The 22,645-nt window shown below is 37.1% G+C and overlaps 1 long non-coding RNA gene and 1 other non-coding gene across 4 annotated transcripts in view; both read right to left on the bottom strand.

Moving 5' to 3' along the window:
- Positions 1-22,645, bottom strand: part of LOC104846949 (uncharacterized) — a 57,304-nt gene that overhangs the window by 23,720 nt on the left and 10,939 nt on the right. The window contains exons 2-5 of one of the 3 annotated variants that reach the window (XR_002783807.2): positions 2,805-2,848; positions 1,417-1,511; positions 785-897; positions 66-205 (exon numbers count right to left, since the gene is read on the bottom strand). This is a non-coding gene — a long non-coding RNA (uncharacterized LOC104846949). Of the gene's footprint in view, positions 1-65; positions 206-784; positions 898-1,416; positions 16,319-22,645 lie in introns of all 3 variants that reach the window. The other 2 variants (XR_010323738.1, XR_010323739.1) reach the window with 2 other exon arrangements.
- Positions 16,135-16,203, bottom strand: LOC111747891 (small nucleolar RNA SNORD64). Its single transcript, XR_002783843.1, has one exon. It is a non-coding gene; the product is annotated as a small nucleolar RNA SNORD64 (small nucleolar RNA).

The raw sequence follows: 22,645 nt of genomic DNA, 5'->3' as shown, positions 1-22,645 counted from the left end.
TATATACAATCCTTCCCCTACCCCTCCATCAAATGAGCACTCAATTGATTGTAAAATCTTATTACCAAAGCGTATTTCTGGGACCAGAAATGGTAGTGAAGAATTCTTGAACGAGGAGTACTGCAACAGGTCATTCACTGGCGATGCTATTCTCGCAGTTAAAAACAAAGATAGCAGAAGTGTCTCTTCCTGGAACTATTATCTCCTGACCAATAAAAGAGGAAACACTGTAAGGTGAGGTACACACACATCATTCTTATGGTACAGGTGAGGGCGGCAGGAAAAAAGATTCATATTGAACTTTGTCAAACACTTCTCTTAACCTATAGGAACAATTGCAGATTAATCAATCCATAGCTGGGTCAAGTCTACAACCTTAGCTTTTCAATATCAACTTCTTTTTACTGGTTTCCATAAATTTTCCTCTTCAACATAACCAAAAAGAGTATTTGGAACAACACAAAAAGTTGCTCTATTTCCTACTTTCTTATTCTTGGACACTGAAGTAGTCATTTACCTTACGACATTACCTATGTTTTAATGTTTGATAACAAAGAAATAGTAAATACAAATAAGTAAACAGATGGAAGACAGAAATAATCCCCAGCATTCTGCATATTAGTCTTCATATTTACTTTTGTAGAATCTTTAAGTCACGCTAATTCTTTCTCATGACTGAAAACTCTAAAGCGCCTGAGAACAATGTCTGCACCAGTATTATTTTTCCTGAGACTAGACAAAGTCACACCTCAGAATAGCACTTCTTGGTCCAAAATATTCTTACCTGTGGTTTGCAGTTAAGACTTATGAATTACGGGACTTTGTAAGAGGGGTGCTGTTGAAAATGTCAGCTGTCCTCAGCTTCTTTACAAATAATATTTTGCTCATCGTGATTCTCTGAGAAACATGATAAACAACATAGCAAAGGTGAGTTATGACTGAGGGACCAGAACATATAAATTTAGATAACTTCAGGTTGGTCAGGTATAGTAAAAGGATATAATTAGGTAGACTTAACAAATATAACTGTTCACAGAGTTAACCCTATTTCCTGGCAATCTTTTAAGCACTTTTAGGACAAATGCTGAGAATATGGAAATTTTTCCCTAGAAATTTTGAATTATCTATAAAAATGTAAACACCTGAAATCCTTCAGACAGATTCAACCACTGTAGCAGAAGTAAACAAACCATTCCCCATTTACTCACAAATTAAGGGTAACTTCCAACCTTTTTTTTCCAACCTATCCCAAAAGACCCACCTTCAACAACTTGACCTAGTCAATACCCACAAATATGGCATTGTCACTATGAAAACTCACCCTCTTTAAATGTTTCTGTGAAAGATACTTTAAATAAACATTTTCTTCATTCATCTGTTAAAACAAATATAATCTTCTGGCTTATTGGCACCTACCTCAAATCTCATTTTCTCTTTTCTTCTTTCCATGGGTAATCCAATACTGTTTCACTGTGAAAGACTGCTGCACTAGTCTCTAATCACATTCTCTTCTTGAGACCATTCAAAAACCAATGATAATGGCCACTGAGAATACAAAGTTGAATACAACAGCCCAACACTCCCAAGATGATGATAAGCAGGAATAAAGACAGGCATAAATAGGTTGTTTTATTACAGATAACTTTCTATTCATACATAATCACTTATTTAAGATTTTTGTCATATAGCACATACACTGACGAAATGTTTCATTTTTTAAATTCAAATATGTATATTTCAAAGAGGGTGTTAAAATAATCACTATTTTCATAACACTGAAGAGTAAGCATTATTTAACTTCATAATGATATTAGGCTAATCCCATTCCCCAGGAACAATTACCATTAACGTTTCAGCTAGACTATCTAGACACCTACCCATGCAAAAGGGGACTAGGTGATGGTTGTTCAAGGTGACATAATGTTCTATACTATTTTATGGCATTTTAAATACAAAAATACAACAAATATCCTTCCATTTCAGAATATCATTTTGGTATATGGATTATAGTCACGTGTTGAATGAACTATAAGCATTACCAGATTTCTTTTATTGATTAATGGCAGGTATTTCAGATGTTCGGTTATTTGTTACTTTCATCTAAATTTTTTTCTTAAAATTTCTGAGAACTGGAATAGATAAAATCCCAGCAAAAAATCATACCATTTCAAAAGTAATGGGCGTGCTCAATTTTGATTGTCATTGCCAGATATTCTTAACATATTTTGCCCAACACTGACTAGTGCCTTTAAATTGTTCTAACTTATTTACGCACAGAGGTATAAGATGCTTTTTGATATTTTTTAACATTCATTTGTGATCATCACACAACATATACCCAAAAACCAAACCCACCGCCCTCGAGTCGATTCCGACTCATAGCGACCCTATAGGACAGAACAGAACTGCCCAAAATAGTTTCCAAGGAGCGCCTGGCGGATTCGAACTGCCAACATCTTGGTTAGCAGCCGTAGCACTTAACCACTACGCCACCAGGGTTTCCATACGACATATACCCACAGTAAATTTTTAAAAAACTATCAGGAAAACAAAACACTAGCAACCACAGAAGTCATTCTCATATTGATGTATACACATGAGAAGAGATTAGAAAACAAATGGATATAAAAAAGGCAGTCTTTTTTGACTCTAAAAGCAGGCTTCTAGAAATGTGTCTAAGCTTAGAAATAAAATACCACAATCTTCAAAGAGAAAAAAATGTAAATCAATAACTTAACAAGTAAAAATAAGGTAATACTCTTGAAACAGCAGTTATCAGGTCCGTAATAATCTTGTGTACATACGTATCTACGGTATCCATTACAGAATGCATTTCATAGGTGCGTTCCTATAGTATAGAAAAATAACAATAATTTTACCGTCTGAATGTCTTTTCACTGTGTGTAAATCTCATTTAAAATGACAGTTCCATTCTTACGTCTTCCTCTTTCTTCCAAAAGATAAAAATACATACGAGGGGTTTCTTTGTTACAAGTTATAAGTACACAAGGCTCCCAAAGACCAACGGCTACCGCCTAAACTTTTACTCCACATGAGACTTAAAGTCTGAAGACAGACAGTAAAATCTGTTTATCCCTTCTCCATTAACACTCACTGAAAAGACACACAGCAAAGTTACACAGCCTGAAGTAGGCCAATTAGTAATTATCTATTCTACTGCCAAATCATTTACATAAGCTGATTAACTATGATATCTTACGATGAAATATTTACAAATTTATACCCTGTGAGACTCCATTCATCTAGAATAACTAGATTTTTTTAATGGCATTATTTGTTATTTACAAAATTGTCTTGAACGTTGTCATGCAGTCCAATTACGTACAAAACGGTATAGTTGAAAGAGGAAAGATACAATCGTCTTTATGTATAAAACATTTCCTATAATGATTATAAAAATATATATTTATAGAATGCCCTATGAATAACTCCATGCAAGTTGAAAATGATGGTTTAGTTGCACCAGTTTGGATTTTTTTCTAATGTTTACAATACAAACACTAGACAATGCTTAAAATCTAAACTGTTTCAATGCAAACACAAATGGTGACAACAGAGAAGACTTCGCTTCTGCTTCCATTAACAATCCAATAAACAAATATCGAAATATTTATACCTCAAAATCCCACTTTATCAATTCCATTGGTAAAACATTTGTAGAAAATAATGAAACCATGTAATTTTACAATGGATTATTTACAAAATTATACTTAGTGAGACTCTATACATCTAGAAAAGACTAGATGTTATAAGTTAAAAACTTATGCCTGCCTATTAAAGTTTATTTTGAATATTGTCATGCAACCAAGGGAGCACATACAAAAGACTGTATAGTCGCAAGAGGTAGTATAAAATCTCTTTAATAAAGTCATTTCTATCATAAATGTTATCACCAAAAAAATATCAAATTGAGAAACTAGATAACATCCTGAAAGACCAAATGAATTTACATTGTCTTCATGCATTTCATTTTTTTTTTTTTTTGGTGGTGGGGGAGGGAGTATTACTATTTACACAATGGGAAACTTTTCTTCAACATGAGAACAGGCCTTGTCTTTGAGAATTTCCGTTGTTATTTTGTCCTCCTAACGACCAAATTAACAGATGATAAATCTTGTATAGCTCTAAGAGCCTGTTCATGGATGATCAATACAGCCAAGTCCATTGCAATAGACAATAGAAATATAAATTTACAACAAGAAATTTATAAAATTATACTTTGTGAGACTCTCAATACATCTAGAAATACTAGATGTTTAAATTTCAAATATTTTATTTTCCCATTATTTACAAAGTTTTCTTGGACATTGCCATGAATATGAACACTGAAATACAGACTCTGTAAGATGCTCTTTACAAGTCTCTTAAAGAGGCAGAGAAATGTTTATATAAAACGAACAACAAAAGCTTAATTATAGCTTAAAGTTTTTCTTCTAAATGACTATGTATGGTTTAAAAAAAAACTTTTTAATCATCATTCTATCCCCCTTTCTGACACCAAGAATACAAATAACAAAAATATATCTCAAAGAGACTTTTGTTAACTCAACTTCCCAGTAAATCCCAGCAATACAATGCAGACTACAAAGGCGAACTATGGATCACTAAAAAAAAAAAAAAATTTATTCTCTGTCATTATCTGTCAAAAATATCTACAAATATTACAAACATATCTGTCTTAACAATAAACCCCAAAGAGCCACCCATATAGAATTCTTATAATCATCTGCAAAAGTTATACATTTCCACGATATTGTTTTAACAATGGGAGGCATATAAAACATATGCATGCTTGCAATCTCTACACCAATAAAAAATATAAAGAATGTTGTATATTATATACTTGAGATCACAAAACAATATCCTTGTCCATAGCACTTCTGACAAACCAATAAACTCCAAGAAGGCAGCTACAGATTATAGTGATTTTTAAAAAGTTTCTCATATTAAAAAAAAAACATTTATGTATATCAGCAGTGTCTATACACTCAGAAAGCTGTTTTAAAGAAGTATCTTTATATATACAAAAGTCAAAATATCCCACTCAACACTTCAGAGGTTTGTTCTATTCACTGGTCTATTTCATTTCCACAAGCTAAAAAAAAAAGCTTTGCTCTACAACTTTAGGCAAAATATATTTACAAAACAGGACAATAATTTCTGCACTACATGGTATAAACAAAAACATCTGACTACTACACACAACTGTCTAATATCCACCCCTTTATACACAAAGTCATAAAATAAAAACATGCAGGGTTAACGAGAACACTTGTATTGGTAATAGTTTGCTGTGTGTGTATTTCTCGAAGAGGTAGTTTAGGTTCTATACGAGGTGCTTGTCTCACACACACAGTCCAATGCCCCCGCTCCTTCCCATCCAACAGCTTAATGAACACAGAGGCAAGTCAATAATTAGAATGGAATACAAAAACTATACATACATACATTATCCCAAAGTGTGTTATTGCGTATCAGAGAGATCCTAAAAATTCTATTTCCAACATGAGTTATTAAAATATTTCTTCAAAACAAAAATTATAAAAAAAAATTTCTGCCACCGGGTAATCAAACCAGCTCTATCACACCAACCGTTAAAATTATCTGAAAACAATTTTTTATTCATAAATCTACGCCTCTATGCCTGAGTATTAGATTTCAATGAAAAAACAATAATAAAACTATTACATATCTAATTTTATCTGAATATCCTAATGTCCAATGAATAATTTATACATTTTATCATTTAATTAGCAGTTTACATTTCACTGAAGCAATGAAATAATAATCTTCAAGCATTTAAACAGCAAACTGGTAAGGCTACACACATCCAGAAAAGCATTTAATATGACTTTAAAATTTAGAGCTGTTTTTTAAACTAATAGATTAATTTTTCCAAGGAAAGTCAGCATTTCATAGCAAGAAAAACCAATGTTCTTGGTTTTTCTCTTCCCAAATCCAAGGATTACCCAATGAAATGTAAATGCTTGAAAGGCAAGATGAAGTTCAACTTAAGCTGAGGGTGAATAGTCATTATTATTTTGTCCATACTTCTGTGGCTGGGTGAAGAGGCTAGCTGAATTCTTCTCTTTCTGTCTATACATTCCTCTAGGGCTGGTTTATGTCTACTTGATACTGTCCAGTGTAGCCCAAATAGTTCCAGTTTTATGCACTGAAAATATTTTTCAGTTGAGAAGATGCTCTTTAGGCACTTGTCAGTTGTGAAGTTGGGGCATTCTGGGGAGGAATCTGGAGTGATAGGTCCTGTCATGATGCTGTTGGACCAGGTGATGAATACAGAGTAGATGACCTAGAGACTGGCTCTACAGCAGGACTCAGACCACAGGCCCCTTAGAGCAGCAGGAGGTTTAGACTTCCATAGCTGTCCACAAGTTAAGTCCTCGGGATGTTCCAGAAGAATTTAAAAACTGTAACTACCAATCTACCATAACTCATCCTTCTGTACAAATTTCTGGAGATTCTCAGGGGACAGTGGATGAGAATGAAAGGATGTCACAAAAGTTACGAATTAAAATGTTCAACAACTAAAAGTGGATGATTTCTAGTTATTACTGTGGCAAATTATGTTCTTCTCTGATCATTCCTTATTTCTAAAACTCTTGAAACATGCCAACTGAAGGCTTTTGAAGACAATGTGGTGACGTTCATCATCTATTCCCTTCAGACTGCTCTGGCCGATACGTGAATTAGAGAATCTGAGATGAGAATCGCCGGGATAGTTGGGAGGGTGTAAATACAGTTAAAGAAGTCAAAGTCCTCAGCTAGAGCTCCAGACAGACAGCCATCTAATGGAATTTGAACAGTGCCTGTCATACAACAATCTTGATCCATCTTTCTAGACTCCATTTGTGTCCACTGAGAGCTACTCCCTTACCTCCTAGCTATCGTGACCTTTTACATCTCCACAAAATTTAAAATGTATCACAACTGGATTTACAAAGACATTTATGAATGGTTAATGTGTCTGAGATGTTATACTATACACGTTTGCTTGCCATGATTTTCTTGTGATTTATCTGTTTGTGTTCATCTACATTTTTAAAACTCTTCAGTACATATTTTTACACTGAATTTCAGAAGATATTTATGTACATTACAAAAACCAACACCATAAAATATAAACAATATATTGTTGTTACGTGCCATTGAGACAGTTCCAACTCACAGCGACCCTATGTACAAGAGAATATAGCAGTGCCCAGTCCTGTATCATCCTCACAATCGTTATGCTTGAGCCCACTGCTGTGGTCCTTTTGTCAATCCACCTCGTTGAGTGTCTTCCTCTTTTTCGCTGACCCTCAACTCTGCCAAGCATGGTGTCCTTCTCCACGGCCTGGTCCTTCTTGATAACATGTCCAAAGTATGTAAGACAAAGTCTCACCATCCTCACTTCTAATAAGCATTCTGGCTGTACTTCTTCCAAGACAGATTTGTTCATTCTTTTGGCAGTCTATGGTATATTCAACATTCTTCACCAACACCATAATTCAAAAGCATCATTTCTTCTTCAGTCTTCCTTATTCACTGTCCAGCTTTCATATGCATATGAGGTGACTGAAAACACCATGGCTTGGGTCCACTGTACCTTAGTCCTTAAAGTGACATCTTTCCTTTTCAATACTTTCAAGAGGTCTTTTGGAGTATATTTTCCCAATGCAATGCGTCATTTGATTTCTTGACTGCTGCTTCCATGGGCGTTGACTGTGGATCCAATAAATGAAATGCTTTACAACTTCAATATTTGTATACTGATACATTCACTGACAATATATTAGAAGCCAAAAATATGATACATGCCGTCTTAGTTATCTAGTGCTTCTACAATAGAAATATCACTAGTGGATGGCTTTAACAAACAGTTTACTCTCTCACAGTTTAGGAGGCTAGCAGTCTGAATTTTCAGGGTGCCAGTTCCCAGGGAAGGCATTCTCTCTCACTTGGTTCTGGGGATAGATCCTTGTCATCAATCTTCCCATGGTCTACGAGCTTCTTAGCACAGGGACTTCAGGTCCAGAGGACAGGCTCCACTCTTGGTGCTTCTTTCTTGGTAGTATGAGGTCCCTATCTTCTGCTTGCTTCTCTCTCCTTTTATCTCTTGTAAGACAAAAGGTGATGCAGGCCACACCCCAGGAAAACTCCCCTTGTACTGGATCAGGGCTGTGACTTGAGTAAGGGTGTTGCATCCCACCCTAATCCCCTTTAACACAACCTAATCTTGTCTCATTAACCATAGCAGAGATTAGGATTTACAACACATAGGAAAATTACATCAGATCACAAAACGGAGGAAAATCACACAATACTGGAAATCATGGCATACCTAAGTTGACATACATTTTGGGGGGACACAATTCAATCCATAATACATGCATTTTAACATTTTTATGTAGTAAAGTGCTGTTATACATTAAAAATTAAGTCCTCTCCTCAGGAAAAGCAATACCATCTATTTATAAATGATTTCACAACAGACAAGTTCCAGTAAACACATTGCTTTGTTTTTTGTTATTGCTGTTATGTAGAAGATTTATTCTGCAATGAGCTGGGCTGAACCTGGTAGAGGCATTCTATAAAAGAAAATAACCTCAATGGCCACCCTTCTCTATTTCTCATAAAGCCCTATCCTGAAATATGGTGCTCTCTTGGAAATACATATTTTTTTTTAATCTTGTCTCATTAACCACAGCAGAGATCAGGATTTACAACACATAGGAAAATTACATCAGATCACAAAATGGAGGAAAACCACACAATACTGGAAATCATGGCATACCTAAGTTGACATACATTTTGGGGGACACAATTCAATCCATAATACAGGCATTTTAACATTTTTATGTAGTAAAGTGCTGTTATACATTAAAAATTAAGTCCTCTCCTCAGGAAAAGCAATACCATCTATTTATAAATGATTTCACAACAGACAAGTTCCAGTAAACACATTGCTTTGTTTTTTGTTATTGCTGTTATGTAGAAGATTTATTCTGCAATGAGCTGGGCTGAACCTGGTAGAGGCATTCTATAAAAGAAAATAACCTCAATGGCCACCCTTCTCTATTTCTCATAAAGCCCTATCCTGAAATATGGTGCTCTCTTGGAAATACATATTTTTTTTTAATCTTGTCTCATTAACCACAGCAGAGATCAGGATTTACAACACATAGGAAAATTACATCAGATCACAAAATGGAGGAAAACCACACAATACTGGAAATCATGGCATACCTAAGTTGACATACATTTTGGGGGACACAATTCAATCCATAATACAGGCATTTTAACATTTTTATGTAGTAAAGTGCTGTTATACATTAAAAATTAAGTCCTCTCCTCAGGAAAAGCAATACCATCTATTTATAAATGATTTCACAACAGACAAGTTCCAGTAAACACATTGCTTTGTTTTTTGTTATTGCTGTTATGTAGAAGATTTATTCTGCAATGAGCTGGGCTGAACCTGGTAGAGGCATTCTATAAAAGAAAATAACCTCAATGGCCACCCTTCTCTATTTCTCATAAAGCCCTATCCTGAAATATGGTGCTTGCTTGGAAATATCTAATTGATGATATTTAACATAACCTAATCTTGTCTCATTAACCACAGCAGAGATTAGGATTTACAACACATAGGAAAATTACATCAGATCACAAAATGGAGGAAAACCACACAATACTGGAAATCATGGCATACCCAAGTTGACATACATTTTAATCTTGTCTCATTAACCACAGCAGAGATCAGGATTTACAACACATAGGAAAATTACATCAGATCACAAAATGGAGGAAAACCACACAATACTGGAAATCATGGCATACCGAAGTTGACATACATTTTGGGGGGACACAATTCAATCCATAATACATGCATTTTAACATTTTTATGTAGTAAAGTGCTCTGCTGTACATTAACAATTAAGTCCTCTCCTCAGGAAAAGAAATACCATCTATTTATAAATGATTTCACAACAGACAAGTTCCAGTAAACACATTGTTTTGTTTTTTGTTATTGCTGTTATGTAGAAGATTTATTCTGCAATGAGCTGGGCTGAACCTGGTAGAGGCATTCTATAAAAGAAAATAACCTCAATGGCCACCCTTCTCTATTTCTCATAAAGCCCTATCCTGAAATACAGTGCTCTCCTGGAAATATCTAATTGATGAAATAGGAGAGCTGAGTTCAAGGAAATACAATTTCCCCAATCCCCTGCTCCCAGCAATGTGGCACAATAAAATGTCCTTGTTCTTGTCCCAAACCCTCCCAAAGAAGGTGTGAGCACCAAACTTTGCCTCTACTTGCACCTTTTGTTCTTTCATGAATTGATTCTACTAATATACCAATATTATGTGATATTGGTATATGTGACAATATGCAATGATATACCAATAGAACAAATACTGACTATCCATCAAGTACCTACTAGGTGCCAATTATGATACTAGGCCTTGGAGTCTGAGCAGCAACAAGGACATCAAGGCTCTGGTGAATCGTCAATATATCTTTTTTCACATAAAGGAAGAATTTCTGAAAAAGCTAACCTGTAGCTTCTTCGAACCATTTTTCAAAATCTAGCAGTGTAATCACCTTAAGCAAACAAGAAGCACTATTCAATAAATCGAGGCTTTTATGAAAGTTTCATCTTTATGACCCCCAGAAACAATTTCTCAGGGATAGGGTATTTCTTTTGTTGACTCAACATCGGTTCAGCCAAGTTCACTAGAGAGGATTATACATGATATACATTATGTAATAGATATTGACCGTAAACCGTACAGTATCCAAAATTTGCTATCACACTGCAAAAATAAGAAACTCGATTTCATTATACTAAACTTATTCTCAGACAAACTCTAACCCACATTTTTTTTAACTCTCTGTGATCTCTTCTTATTCCAATCGGTCCAATCCAAAGTAAAGAAGTCTTCTTGTTGGAAGTCTCATTCCCTTCTTCAGCTGCTCTAGCACAGGAAGGAACTGTCACTAGACCAGGATATATGTTCTTCAGCACTTCCCAACTTAGAGGAATCGTACCTAAAGTGACTAACTTTACAAAGTTGCTAAGAAAAAGTGGATGACAATTCATTATAACACTAGCCACACAGAGTAACACAGTTAGAAACAGAACTAATTTTCCAGAGCTAAACACATCCAACAGAGCATGTATAACAAAGCTGTACTATACAGTAAAACCTGCAAAAGCTGAAACCTGTGTAAGGCAGAAACCTGTCAGAGAAGGAAACTCAAATATTTTCCACTAACAGATAAGGATATAAAAGTGGTAAGGCTGCATGCTATCAAAGATGGAAACCTTGCAAGACCTGAAAATACAAGGCAGGCCTGTTGAGTTCCAGCTCTCATAGGTTTTACTGTATATGTTAAAACTTCCCAAGGAATTGGATACTTCCCATACCCAATACCAAGAAATCCATTAGTAGTGCCATTTTACAGACCACTAAAAACGATCAACAAGTAGATGATTAAAATGAATTTAGATCATATGCCTCCTTAAAAAGTAACGCAACTTACATGGAATTCAAAACGTAACTTTAAACACAAACCAGATAAACCTTCCTAAGATGGTAAGTATCAGGCAATTATCACCATGTCTAGGAAATCTGCCAATTGAGAACACATATACTCTTAAATGGCTTTCCCAAACAAACACCTACTGTTCTCCAGAAATTTTTATTTACTGGTCTTTTTTTTTTTCCCCAAAGTGACCTTCTATAGTAAATATTAGAGTAAAAAACAAACAAAAAATACACTCATTGCCATTGAGTTGATTACGACTCATAGCGACCCTAAAGGACAGAGTAGAACTGCCCCTTGGAGTTTCCAAGGAGCACCTGGTGGACTTGAACTGCCAACTTTTTGGTTAGCAGCTGTAGCTCTTAACTACTACGCCACCCGGGTTTCCAAATTAGTGTAGTTAATCCATTATCAAAAAACAGAACATTTTCATACATTATCAAAAAAATGTTTTAGAAAAATAACGAATGTTAGAAGAAGGCCCGGAAACTGGAACCCTTACCCACTGATGGTGGAAATGCACAATGATACAACTATTGTGGAAAACAATGTGTAGGTTCCTCAAAAAACTCAAAATAGAACTACCATATGATTCAGCAACCTCACTCCTAGGTATATACCCAAGAGACTTAAGGACAACAATACGAACAGAAACCTGCACGTTGATGTTCATTGCAGCACTATTTGCTATAGCCAAAAGGTGCAACAACCGAAATGTCCATCAACGGACGAACAGAAAAGCAAAAGTGGTACGTACATACAATGGAATTCTACTGAACCAGAAAGAGAAACGAAGCCCTAGTACATGCTACAACATGAATAACCTTGAAGATATTATGAGTGAAATCAGTCAACCACAAAAGGACATATACAGTCTGACCTCACTAACAAAATGACAAGAAGAGACAAATACATAGAGACCAAAGTTTATTAGTGGTTACCAGGGTAAGAAGAAGGGGGAGAAAGGGAGCTACTGTTTGGGAAGCAGTGTGTTCCTATTCATGGTGATGGGAAATTCAGCATCAATCAAGGTTATACACCTGATTAATGTAATTGACATCACTAAGCTATAAACCTGAAAAATGTTGAACTGGCAAATATTGTGCTATACATATTCTTAACAAAAATGAGCAGGAACAGCTGTTTAATCTCTTTATGCACAACCAAACAACTCATGGGATTTGTTTTCTTAGTTTGGAGGTTTAGGGTCATGGTTTTGAGGGACATCCCAATTAGCTTAGTATACTATTTCTCAGTGCTTCTGTTCTACCGCCTAGTTTGTTGAGTAGTGACTGGAGTCCCAAAAGCTAACAAGCAGCCACCCAAGGTGCAACAATTGGTCTCCATTTACCTGAAGCAACAAACACAGGAAGAAGAAGGGTCAGAAATTGAAGGAAAATCAAGTCCATATCTGTGTGTCTCCATGAACAACTGCCTTCTATGCCATGAGATCAAAAAAAAAAAAAAAACTAGCGCCCAACTACCATTGCTGATGTCTTGATCAAAGATTCTATAAATAAAAATGGGGAAAAATGTAGAAAGTTTCAAATTCTCAGTGGAATCCAGACTTTCTGGAGCCACTGATGTAGAATGAGCCCCCTCAAACTACTGACCTAGATAATCTTTCAGCTTTAAACCTTAAACCAAAACTCAGTCTTCACTGAACCAAAAAATACCTTATTTTATTCAGAAATGTACATTTGTTTTGAGAATTGTGCTCTTTTAAAGAATTATGTATGTGACATCAAACTAACATCAACTTGATTCGTTGGATAGGAAGCTTAGGAGGCAATGAGTATAGGATAATAGTGGTACAATAATGTGGAAAAGGATAGCAAGACTGGCAGCACAACTTGAATGCAAACAATGTCACTGAACTGTACATGTAGGAATTGTTGAAATGGTGTATCTTTCTGTGTATACTTTCACCATATATATTTAAAAAAAGAGTTTCTTTCCTCAAATGAAGTACATACTTTAAATGTATATTGGCAATCTCTTCTTCACAAATGATATATGAATTGATATTCCCAAAGAAATTATGTGCATGTTTCTTCCCTATTTAACCCTAATGGCTGCTATTAGTCATTCTTAGTTTATGTAATATTGCAATAAAAATATAAATATACTATTTTTCATTTAGATTTTTAATATTACAAAAGATAAATTCCTTTCAAAATTTGCTGCTCATTTTCACATTTATAAACATGCTATAAGCTATTTCATTATGTTCTCCAAATCTGTATATAAGTCATAAAATAGCACTTTTCTGAAAACGAATGTATCCTCCTAAATATAATCTAGTTGCTCTCTAAGTGGAGCACCTGGGCCAGCAGCATCTGGGAGCTTGTTCAAAAGCAAGTTCTCAGAATTAAGCCTAAGGAGTTAGAACCTGAGGGTAGGACAATTCCTCTAGGTGATTCTGGTGCTCACTAACGTTTGAGAGCCACTGATTTAACCAAAGCTGCCTGGAAGTGTGCAATCATTTACCCATCCCAGCAAAGGCAGCAGTAACAGCCATTTGAGTAGTCTACTTTGATAATTACAATAATCTCAACCAAAGACATAATCTTGTCTACAAAATTACCTCAAACAAATATGGAATAAGTGGCTGAGACTCAAACCGAGGAAACACGCAAATTTGACATGTACATGGCAATTATGACTTCTAATCTCCCCTCATTGTTCTAATATTCAAACCTACTGTTAGTGAGATTTTTCTTGTTGCTAACAATTGGAATAATTTACACTCCTCACTCCACACGTGAGCAATGCAAGGTCATGCTCCAATCACCTTAAACTGGTTGCTTTCCTTCTTTCCTTCTTTTCATCCTCCATCTATTGCTAACTCATTCCTTCCATTACTCTTCAAACTACTCTCCTCATAAATTAGCTTGACTGGATCTCAGATTCTTTTAGCAAGAATGAAAACTAAAGTCAGGTCCATAACTGACTTATCATCAAGCCAACCAAACAAAGACTTAATCTCCTTCCAGGGATTTCTGTTCACAGGACATTTTCTTTAGACCACATGTAAAAATGAATTTGGGTTAATAAAATGGGGCTGTGTCAGAAACTACCACTGTTTCTCTTCACCCATAAATGACTGACCACTCCAGGTTTCATCAAACATCCAAGGTCAAATAATCCCACATTAAGGCTACACCTCAATGCCTGTGGTTGGAGCCCTGCTGGCACAGTGGTTAAGAGATCAGCTAATAACCAAAAGGTCGGCAGTTCAAATCCACCAGCCACTCCATGGAAACCCTATGGGGCAGTTCTACCCTGTCCTATAGGGTCACTGGGAGTCAGAATCCACTGGAAGGCAATGGGTAATGCCTGTGGTTATAATTCCATTTGGGAATGGGTTGTCTTTGTTATGTTAATGAGGCAGGATAAGTGTAGGGTGTGTCTGCAGTCAATCCATTTTGAGTTTTAAGAGATTAAACAAACAAGCGATAGGGGGACTATAAATCCAAGCCACACAGAGATCTCCAAGGAACCAGCAAACAAGCTGAAGGAACAACAACCTTGCCCCAGAGCTGAGAGAAAGAAAGCCTTCCCCTGCGGCCGGTGCCCTGAATTTGGATTTCTAGCCTCCTAAACTATGAGACTCTATGGGGCAGTTCTACTCTGTCCTATAGGGTCGCTATGAGTTGGAATCGACTCGACGGCACCGGGTACTGGGTTTTTAAACTGTGAGAAAATAAATTTGTTTGTTAAGGCATCCATTTGTACTATTTCTATCACAGCAGCGCTAGGTAACTAAGACAGGTGGATATGTTAGTGTATTAAAATGTGCAATGAACCTTTTTAATATGAGTTTTCCTAAGCTACTTCTCCTTCATAACAGCTACTATAAGCAAAGCACAACCACCTAATAGAATGCCAATAAAAGATAACTTAGATAATACAGTTACCACCTACTACTCACACAAACACAGAGAAATATTCAAGAATGTGAGATTATAACGTGATTTCAGTTACCAATGTCATCACTGAAGAAATGTATGGCATTAAGTGAATCATTTCATCTCTTTCGGGCTCAGCATCAACAACTGTAAAAAAGCCAATTTCATGCATTTAAATAAATCACAAAGAGTCAAAACTTCTAACTTGCCATCCATGTCTTTTCATGATACAGAAAACCAAATAAAAATTAATAATTTACTAATGTCTCATCTTAGATCAAAGAAATGTCTCCACCAACAAACTGGCTACTTCTTATTCACGTGGTAAACGCCTCACAGAGGTTGGGGACTTGCCCTTAGGAAAGTTTGGTAAGAGGCTGAAACTGAGTGATGCTAGAGTCCTTAGTCTCTTAAAGTTTTCACTTGAAATGCACAGTGTAAAAGAAGACAAAGGTGAGATATACCAATGCTACAAACACAGAAAATAGCCTACACAAGGAAAATGTACTGGGAGATCTAGAGCCAACCTGAAAGACATGCAACTTCTTCATTCCCCCTAGGAATTTTTCAACAGAAAAACCCTTATAAAATTCACAACTCATTAACTATCAGAAAATTTGTATCCTGAGTCTGTGGATTGACACTTAGGCTGGAATTCAGAGAAATCATATTGAGCTTCACTTCATCATGCTCATAGTCAGCATATCTCATCATAAGTCCAGCCAAGGTCTTTACCAATAACTGGTACAGCTCTGAAAACGACTCTTACCTGCAGACAGTACATCTCCACTCATGGCAAGTCCCCGAACAATGTATGTGCAACAGCTCATTCAAACTGCACAGAATTGAGGGCAAAATATGAAAAAATAAATTGGCCACAATAACTCTGAGATTTTGAATTTCAGAACTAAATATGCAATAGCTTATAATCCATTTCCATAAGCAAACCATCTAAAAAATCAAAACTAAATACTGAAAATGTCCCCACAAACAGGCCAATAATGTGCTATTTTCCCTATAAATCTATTTCTGGACCAAGATTATACAGAAAACATCCACCTACGCATTTACAAAGTCTGAAAAAATAGCATGGAAGAATAAATAAGAATGGCCAAATAAGATGAGGAAAGCCTAGCTTGGAATGAAGCACCAAGTCTAACAACAAGCCTGCTGACGCACATAATCCTGGAGGGTTCTGAATGAGGTCTAAGCTAAAGATCTAACATCACTGACATAAAAAAACAGAAATGGTGATGTCATCTAACTTCTAACATGGAAACAATAGAAGCCACGTGGCTTTTCCTGATAAAGCTCTCCCAGTAGACATGAAATTACTGACATTGGGAACTACATCTTTTCAAATCTATTTTGGCTTACGCGGTAAAAAGTAGCCATAAGGGACTCTGTAAATAGCTATACAAATTAAATTACATCCATAAGATAGGCACAGACAACTCCCTACCCTTCTAGGTAAATCTATCAACTTCATCAGTTTGAAAAAAAAAAAAAAAGACTCACATCCAAAAATCCAGGTAAACCAAGAGTTACTTAGTATGGGCCTCAGTTACTTTTTAATATTAATTGCCCAGAAAAGGAAATTAATCCAGTCCAGTATTCTCCTACTATTTCTATTCCACGTTCCCACTGCCTTTAAGTCAATTCCTACTCACAGCGACCTAACAGGGCAGAGTAGAACTGTGACACAGGGTTTCCAAGGCTATGCTCTTTATGGAAATAGACAGCCGCATCTTTCTCCAGCAGAGCTGCTGGTTGGTTTGAACCACCAACCTTCCTGTTAGCAGCCAAGCTCTTACCCACTGTGCCACCAGGTACTCCTATTTTCAACATTAGAAGGTCTTAAACCACAAGCAAAGCAGCATTATGTGAGAAACTGGATTTCAGCGCCCAACCATGATGATGTTAAAATTGGAAGGAACTGTTAGAACTATATCCTTGGAACTGAAACTCGAATCTTGTTCTTCTATTAGGTTTTACACGTTTCGTTAACCAAGAATGGCCTTCTCACTCCTGTGACCTCAGACGACACTTACGGATTTCCACTTTTTGATCACTAATGACTAAAACTGGAAGTCCCAGTTCTAGTCAAGATTGCAGCTTAGGGTAGATGCACCATGACAACCCCATACCACAAAGGTTCCAGAAACTAAGTAAAACAGACACAAATAATGACCTTGGACCTCAGAACGTCAAATGGGGAGTTGAAGAAAGAGATTTAGCACCGATTGGAAGGACAGACAGAACAAGACCAGCAGGAAAACAGATCTGTGGACTGACCCTGCCCTGCCAGCCAGCACAGCGCAGTGCAGTGCAGCATGGCCATTTTAGGACAGCAACCTGGAGTGACCCAGGAAAGCGGCCTCAAGGAGAACAAAGCTGGTGGCACAGATTCTGTGTAAACAACCCTGGAAAAAACAATGAGGTGGACAAGATGCCACACCTCTGAGAGGGCGATACATGGAAGGGGGTACAGCTTTGAAGTCAGGGAACCACAGGGAAGTGCTAATAAAGCAAGTGAGGCAGGACTGAATTATCCGAGCATAAGGGTAGGAAAGAGCCTTGGTGGCACAGTGGTCAAGGACTTGGCAGCTAACCAAAAGGTCGGCAGTTTGAATCCACCAGCTGCTCCTTGGAAACCTTACGGGGCAGTTCTGCTCTGTCATGTAGGGCCGCTATGAGTCAGCATCAACTCTACAGCAATGGGTAAGTGCAGGAGACCAAAGAAACAGGATGTACACATTTGCAAAGGAGCAACGGGAAAGTACAGGAGGGTGAGCAGGAGCTCCAGTCCCTCTGGCAAGTGCAGAGAAGGAACGGAGCTAGGAATCAGTGCAGACTTCTTGTCGGTGGCATCTGTCCACTTACATGGGAGATGCCTAGGAAAAAGTCAACCCACGGAGTAATAATTAAAAGCCATCCCAATCCCAGAACCAGCCCTGTTCAAACGACCCTCCCCTCCTGTCCACGTAAGCTCCACTTCAATTCCTTCCTCTCCCAAAGGCACATGCTGTCGGTGTTAATGCACACAAGTGCCAATCCACCTGTATCTCCTCCCTGACACACAGGCTATCTATGTAAACCCTAGAAGATTTCACTTCTCCCCTCCTCCCATCAGGGACATGCTGGCCTGTGCTTCCCATACCCCCACAGGCCTCTCCTCACCAAGCCCTCTGGCTCTTCCTCTGCTGCTTGGACCTCCTTTGCCCTGCCTATAGACCCCTCCCTGGCTACACTACCCTCTGTGCCCCTTTAGCCCCTCCCCAGCCAAGTGACCCTTCCCCAGCCAAGTAGGACTTCCTGGCCAAGGGGACTCCACATACTGCCCTGCCAATGCCTCCCAGCAATCTGAGGACTAACTTGCCCTATTGACCCCCTTTGTGGCTAAGGGGAACTCCAACCCTTACTCACCAGATCCTCCCCCCACCAACTCCCCACCCTCTATCCACTCCCCAGCTGAGTGAGACTGAGCACCCCCAGCCTTCAGCCTCTCCCCTACATATCAAGACCCGGCGCCCTGCCTGTAGACCCCTACCTAGCGGTATGGTAGACCTTGGAACTCCATCTTACAGACCCATCCCAAGCCAAGCTGGATTCCACATCCCTGACTGCAGCCCCTTCTTGAGATCCATCCTGTCCTCCATTGGCCACAATAACCACTCTGCTTGCACCAGTCTGCAGGGACCACATTATTCCTCAAGAACTGAGAAAGGTTTCTTGCTGCCTGACACCTGGAGTCTCATATCAAGGAGGGGATCTGTTCTCGCACCACCACTCGATCCAGTAAGAAAAATCATAAGCACCTAATAACAAAGAACACCCATGTATGTGGAACGCACCATACCCACCAGTAAAATGAAAGCACCCCCAGCCAACCGAATGCACCAAAACCACAGACCAATGACACAAACAACAATTAAAACAAGACATAGCAAAGGAACCAATCCAAAGAAAAAGGGAAGAAGCTAAGATCCTGAAAAATCTAAAACAAAAGCAAAACAAAGGAAAAAAAGAAAATCACACTATATATATATGTGCATGTGTATAAATAAATAAAACCTTAATGCCTTGAAGACAGCAGTCAATTACAAATTATATTTAGAAACAAGAAAAGATGGATCAAGAAAGGGAACAAAATAAAGAGACAGAAATGGTCGAGGAGGAAGAACAGATTACAAAACTACAGGACACAGAATTAAAAAAGAAGTATTAAGATTCCTCAAGGAGATCAAGTAAACTATGGAAAAAAGACTAAAAGAATTCAGGAAAACAATGCAAGAACAACAACAAAAAAAATTAAATTACCAAACAAAATCCTTACAAAAACATGAACTAGAAATTCAGAAGCTTAATAACAATAACAGAAATTAAAAAAAAAAAAAAAAACTCAACAGAAGGACACAGAAGTAGAATTCAATCAATGGAGCGTAAAATTTGTGAAACAGAGAACAAAAACCTTTTATACCATTCAGTATAAAAACAAAAAAGAAGAAAAATAAAGAAAATGGCTTATATGGGACACCAACGATAGGAATAATACATGAATATTAGGAACCCCAGAAGAGAAAAAGAAAACACAGAAAAAATCTTTGAAGAATTAATTGCAGAAAACTTTTCAAACTTCATGAAAGATGAAAAGATTTTTATCCAAGAAACTCAACAAAATGCACAGAGGATATACCCCAAGAGAAAGCCACCAAAACACATCATAATCAAACGTTCCGGATTCAAACACAGATCAGGAATTTTGAGAGTACCACATGAAACGCTAAGTTTCACATACATAGTGGCTCTAGTACAATTAAACACTGACTTCTAATCAGAAACTATGCAGGCAAGACGACAATGGGATGACACATACAAAGCCCTGAAAGAATCAAGAATTATATGTACAACAAAATTATTCAAAAATGTAGGAGAATGTAGGAAGTTCTCAGATACGCAGGAAGTAAGGGAATTTATAACCACCAGACCATCCCTGAAAGAAATACTAAATGGAGTCCTTCAAATAGAAAACCAAAATAATGAGACAGACAAGGCATGGACCTGGCTGAGGTAGATAAACTCTGGCTCAATACTCCTAATTGAAGCCTACACACAAGCTTAACCACCCCCTCTCCTATGGGTTGCTGGAATGTATTCCCTTCTGAGTAAATAACCTTTTCTTACATTTTGTCTGCAGCAGGTAAATGGCAACTTCCTCAGGGTTCTTCTTCAGGTTCCACACCAAGAGTGGGTCCTGTTCGACATCCCAGCAGCCCTCGCGATGGAATCCATCTTTGTTCCAACAGCCTTTGGTGGGCAGGGAGGGGAGGGCCCATCTTGATTTCCAGTTGTATGCACATCTGATTTTCACATTCCCTTCCCTTCTCTTGGAAATCTCCACCCATTCCACGAATATAGATAATGCCTTCCCCCCCACCAGCCCTAAAACCTTTATAATCCCTGGGAGGTCCTTTGTTTAGGGAGAGGCTGGAGGCCAGCATAGGCAGAAGCCCTCTCCATCTCTCCCCTGTGAGCCTCTACCTTTTTCTCTGCCACTAATAAAAATAAACCTTTGTTCAAGTGGAACTTCTGAGCCTCTCCCAGTCATTCTTGGCCAGTGAAAGGCAAGGACCTAGGCAGAACTTAGTTTTGAACTGGGAAATCTTAACCTGCAACAATAACAGACAACAACCTAAGGAAAAGACACATAACAACATCACCCTGATACCAAGCCAGGTAAAGATACCACACAGTAAAATGAAGTTAAAAAAAAAAAGATTACACAGAATCTGAAACACCGAGCTGTAATCTACAACATCAAAAAAGGTGGCATGATCAGTGTAGTTATAAAATTTCCATATGAGGAAGAAGTTATTACAGCTATTTGAAGATACAATAGACTCTTTTAAATATAAGATTTTAAATAGAAACTATATGATAACTGCATGGAAAATAATTAATCTACCCACCAAAATATTAAAGAAAAAAGGACTTAATAAAAACAAAATCAACAATTAATGAAGGAAAAATAATCTACATACACAAACTCAGCACAGAAAGAACAAATAAACCATTAACACAACACAACCCAAACAATTGATAAACACACGAAACGTAAATGGATTAAATGCATCAGCGTATAGGCAGACTGACAGAATAGATTAAAAAAACAGAACCCATCAATATAGTGCCTATAAGAGACACACCTTAGGCATAAAGACATACCATATTTTTATGCAAATAACACACCTTCTAGTTTGTTTTCCAACCTCGCCCTCCCAACAAGGAATTTTCCTAAGTATGCTATGCTGATTTTTACAGCAACATATAAAAAAACTGGCATAATGGTGCTTATGAAAATACTTCATGGGGGAGGACCCAACTGGCAAACAAACTCAGAAGGCGGGTGTCATCTATATAAAAATACAGTAAACAGGTCAAAATTCAAAGAATGGAAAGAAATATACCAATTAAATATTAACCGAAAGAGAGACATGGCAAAATTAGTATCAGACAAAAATATTTTAAGATATAAAGAAGAACCTTATATAATGGATAAAAAAGACAATTCAACACCAAGATATAACAATTATAAATATTTATACACTCAGTGCTGGAACTCCCAAAGTTTATAGAGCAAACATGAACAAAATTAAAGCAAGAAATTGATTCACAATAACAGACTTCAAAACACCAGTACTGACGATGAATAGAGCAGTTAGAAAGAAAATAAGTAATGTATATTCCCTGAATGACACTATTAACCAATTTGACCTAAGAAACATACACAGAACATACCACTCAACGGCAATAGAATTTTTTCTTTAATATACAGGGAACATTCTCCAAAACAGACTGTATCTCATGTAACTAAAAGCAAATCTCAATACATTTAAATAAACTGAAAACATACAAAGTGTCTTCTCTGATCATAACAGTATGAAGCAAGGTATCAGTAATAGGAAGAATAAGTAAAAATATAAATTAATACGTGGAAACTAAATACCACACTACTAACAATCTACTGGGTCACAGAATAAATCAAAGGTGAAATTAAATATACTTAGAGTCAAATAAAAACAAAAACACAACATACCAAAACCTATGAGATGCAGCAAAAGCAGCACTCAGAGGGAATTCATAGCAATACATGCCTACATTA

The sequence above is a fragment of the Loxodonta africana genome, chromosome 13, assembly GCF_030014295.1.
Source record: "Loxodonta africana isolate mLoxAfr1 chromosome 13, mLoxAfr1.hap2, whole genome shotgun sequence".
NCBI classification, from domain to species: domain Eukaryota; kingdom Metazoa; phylum Chordata; class Mammalia; order Proboscidea; family Elephantidae; genus Loxodonta; species Loxodonta africana.
Note: the sequence above shows the minus strand (reverse complement) of the source record. Positions and strands in the feature narration are given on the sequence as shown.